The sequence below is a fragment of the Marmota marmota genome, unplaced genomic scaffold, assembly GCF_001458135.2.
Source record: "Marmota marmota marmota unplaced genomic scaffold, marMar, whole genome shotgun sequence".
Taxonomy (NCBI): Eukaryota; Metazoa; Chordata; class Mammalia; order Rodentia; family Sciuridae; genus Marmota; species Marmota marmota.
This window is the reverse complement of record NW_026000153.1, coordinates 7,808,885-7,813,711: the sequence shown is the minus strand read 5'-3', so window position 1 is coordinate 7,813,711 and position 4,827 is coordinate 7,808,885.

Genomic DNA, 4,827 nt, shown 5'->3' with positions numbered 1-4,827 from the left:
ATCTCAGGTATCTCTTCATAGCCATGGAAAATGGACCAAGATGAGTGATGGTACCAGGTCTTTGATTTCTGGATATATTTTTTCAAATTCATATATGAACACCATGATAGCTGTGAATTTTTTTCTTTTATCTTCCGTGAATAATTTTTCACACCACTGTTGTTAGGGTTTCCTTTTGACATAGAACTTGTAAAGACAGGGGACATGGGCCATTTGACCTAAGTGAGAACTAACAGAGAGGTAAGTTTACTTCCCATGGAAGAAAATGAAAATGAATATTAATGAATAAATATTAAAGCTATTTATGACTGTCACTATATGGACTTCTTCAAACTTTACCTCATGTATTTCTTCCAACAATGCAGAGAGATGGGTTTGGTATAAGAATTTCATTTTGCAGACAGAAAATCAGTCTTTGAGCAATGAAATAATTTTTCCAAGCGTCAATAAATGGTAGATCTAGAATCCAACTTCAGTCTACAGACTAACAACATCATAATCACCTCACGAAACTTGGTTCCTCAGAGAATTATCGTTTGCCCCATGTAAAGAGTCTTCTCCAAAGAAGACCCTGTGTTAGTCTCTTTTTTATTACTATAATGAAGTACCTGAGGTAGGATACTTATAAAGAAAAGAGGCTATTTTCTTTTTTTCCTCAGTTTCAGAGGTTGAAAATCTGGTGTGCACCTGTTGTCATGAAATGCATGAAAAAAGAAATGATCATAAGGCAAACAGAAAAAAAGAAAGAAACTGGAGTCCCACTATCCCTTCTTAGGGCATACCCCTGGACTTAATGACCTCTCCCTAGGCTTCACCTCTTAAAGGTCTCACCTTCCAACATGGGCCACCTCCCAACACATGAGCCACTGGGGGGAAAAAAAAAAACGTATCTAAATCATAGTACCACATCTAAAATCTTCATATGTACAATCTCATTTAATCTTCCCAACATGTTGGGTATATACTGTTATTAGCCCTATCAGGAAGTTAGGGCACAAAACCTAGCCCAGAGCTGTGTGGCTAGTAAACAGTGGTACAAATATTGCATCCAAGTGAGTCACCTCTGGAACTCACACACTTCACCTCCAACCTGAATTAGCTCACTTAAGAGAATCAACCATAATGCTCAAAATTTTGCACTGACATTAAAGCACGATTAGTTTGAGCCCAGCAGGGGAGAGAAGATGCTAAGTTATATGATAAAGATAAATCACCTAGAAAGGAACAGGAAACAAATTCTTGACACAATTCAGTTCCACCTGACTGTGCTGGGATGCTGACTGTGGATAACAACACACCCAATTGTTTATCAACCGAGTTCCTCAGTCTGAGCAAGAGTTTCCTGTCTCCAATTTTGGTGTTAGGGGAAATAGCAAATGAACTCTTAAGCTTTCAAAATGATAATCTGGCATTACTTAAAAGTCTACAAATTTGTTCCTAAATGTATTTAAATCTTACCAGTGAACATGATGCTGGTTATTAAAAAGTAATTCTGGAGAAATTAGCTTGCAGCTACAAAATTAATATAATTCATTTATTACTTGCAGCCACAAATCAAGATGCTGTTAACACTGCTACACACAATTTAATATGCACAGTAAGTTTCCATATGGCTTCAATTTTAGGTTTCTGGTCACTCTATTGAATCATGTTCAGACTAGCCCAGCAGGTCTAGTCAGGGAGGATTGGAGCTTACCAAAATATGAAGCATAGGCTTTGAAACTGAGGATTAAAGGTCTGGTTTATTTTTTATTTTTATAATTTTAGATATATATATATATTTAAATTTGTAGGCTATTACTTAGAAACTCATTGATGGGGAAAACCAAAGCATTCAATGTCCAATATAATATTAGCCAAGACTCTTATTTTTTCTGGTCCCCAATTCCCTTTTTCTTTTTCACTCCTTTTCCCTTACAAGGTCAAGGAGAAGAAATAGAGACACCTCCCCGCCGCTCCCATTTAAGAAGTTTGAAATAAAAGAATTGAATGGGCACAGTAGTGCACGCCTGTAATCCCAGTGGCTCGGGAGGCTGAGGCAGGAGGATTGCAAGTTCAAAGCCAGCCTCAGCAACTTAGTAAGATCTTGTATCTAAACAAAATATAAAAAGGGTTTGGGATGTGGCTCAGTGGTTAAGCACACCTGGGTTCAGTCTCTGGTACAAAAAAAAAAAAAAAAGGAATTGTTCAGAGCTTACATTGTCTTTTTTGTAATTCTGCTAGAATAATGTGTTGGAGGTTGGGTTTCATAGCTAGATCCCATGCCTCCATTTAAAAGAAGTTCAAATTCCCTAAGGAATGAGAGACACAGTACTTGCATCATCCTAGAAGAGAAATAAACATGGTAATTATTCTTCATTTCTCAGGCCTAAAAATGGGGACTATGTCCCTTACCTGGGATTACCTTTAATGCTTAGTTTTCTGCGGACCTGTGTCCCTAGCTCACCTCCATGTCCCTCTTGGTGTGTTTTGTAGAGGGCAGCTGCTTTCCTGCCTCACCTTTTCCACCATGAAGGCCAGGAGAACAGGCCAAACACCCCAAACCACTCTTCCTCCAGAGTTCACTGTGCATCTCTTGATAGACCCCCATGAAGTCTGTGATAAAGGTCCCTGCATTGCCCTCTATTAGCCTTGCCAGCTTCCTGCCTGCTGCCACATCCCAAAGTTAAGCTGACAAGGGAAACCTCTGATTCAGGGGGAATTTTTCTCTTCTCAACTTTCTACCTGGCAATCCCAGCCTTGGCTTCTGTTCTCCTCAGGAAGAGCAGAGGAAAGGAAGTGGGAGCTGGGAACAGGGAAAGGCACGCCCTTTACTCTGACTTGTACCAAACAATGATGTCCTACTAGAAAAGAAACACAGATAGGCGGAGGAGACAACTCCAAAGGCTGCAGTCCTCCAAGTGACACCAAGGTGCACCTCTCTGCAGAAGACTTCAGTGTTTTGATCCTAGGCTGGAAAAAGCGGAGCTGATAGAAAGTCTACAAAGGTCTATGAAGGCTTCTCCCTGCGCACCCCCCACCCTGTAATCCCAGCTACTCCAGAGGCTGAGGAAGGAGAACTGAGAGCCTTGGACAGATTTGGGTCACTTATTATAGGAGATGGCAAAAGACAAACCTGGAAGGAAATCTAGTTTCCCTTTGCCCTTTCCAATCTGAGCATGCATCATCCACCTCTCTCTTGACTTGCTGGAATATTTACTCCATTATCTCTGCATGTTGCATTTATTTGCCTTATTAACCTTTTAGATTCTGTAAATGTCCACGTAAAGCCATATGCTTGCTATCCAAGTCAGTGTTGACCCGAGAGGCACTCAGCATAGCATCCAACACAATCTTCAGTACATAGCAGGTGCTCAATAAATGTTTAACCAAATCCATTGATATTGTCTCCAGAAAAGTGCCCTATGGGTTTACCAAGTGTTCTCCTGTCATAGAAGATGAGGATGAGTCTAATTTGTGTTTAGTATCAGTTTGAAATGCTAATTTCTTATTTGGTTTCTGAATGCCAACTATCCGGGCCACCACGTGGAGTCTGACATATAGACAGGGTAAAAAGGCACTGCGCAGCATGAATAAAAGATAGCTATATTTCACATGTATCATTTTATGCAGAGGACCCCAGAAGGAGATAGCATCTCTTTTCATGTTTTTTAATAAGTTTAGAAAATAGCCGATGCTGCCCCTTTAAGAAATTGCTTAAGTCAAAGGTTGGTCCAAGATCGTGCTATAAAACTACCAGGATATTAGTAAGAAGTAGTAGTGAGTACATTTTCCTAGTTATTTGTTAATGGAAGGAAAAACTCAGCTTCAAAGGGCAGAAAGCTAGGCAGGAAAATAATGAGGCGGAGGAAAATCACTCCCATCTGATTGGAAAAGGATCATTAGGAGGGAATCACACTGAGGAGCCCTGGTGGGCTCTGATCTCTCCCTTCCAGCTTGTCCTAAGCAATGTGGGGCAGAAAACCACGAGGCCAAGAGGGAACAAAATGCCAGTCCCCAACTCCGAAGAGTGATGGGGGCTGTGCCTTCGGGTGGGGTACTGAATTGCAAGGGGGGTGGGGCAAGGTCAGCTTTCCCAGCATTTGCAAGGATTGCTGGTTTGAGTCTTGTAAAACCCAGAGGTTCAGGATGAAGTCTCGAAATTTAAAACTGTGGACTTTCAACTCTTTCCGCAGGCCTCTGTAGAACACAGAACCCAGGTTAGAATAGGAGGGGGACTGTCAGCAGTTACTTGGCAATGGCTGAAGAATGGTGAGAAAGAATTTGATTGTTCACATGATCATATCTTGTGTGTGTGTGTGTGGGGGGGATGGAACCCAAAGGTATTTTACCATTGAGCTACATCCCAATCCTTTATATTTTTTACTTTAAGGCTGGGTTTTGCTAAGTTGGTTAGGGCCTTGATAAATTGCTGAAGCTGGCCTCGAACTTGAGATTCTCCTGCCTCAGCTTCCAGAGCCGCTGCGATGACAGATGTGCACCACCACACCCTTACATGATCATAGAGTGTTATAATTATACCATTATTTAAGCTCCCTATCACACAGATAATAGTATTTAGATTGCTAATCCGCTGTGTAAAAAAAACCTGCCCATTCTGCCTTGGGTCACACTCCTGTCTTCCCAAAGAGAATCATATGTTTTGTTTGAAGAATGATCTCTTTTACCAATACCACACAATCTGACCCTGTGATTGTGAGCATATTGCATGTCCCTCCTGGCCAGCTGGAGGTGACCTTACTCTGTGAGATCTTCAAGGTTTGCTCGTTGCTCAGGGGCAGAACTGGGGTGTGTCGTTATAAGGTTTGCTGGACTGACCAGGCACCT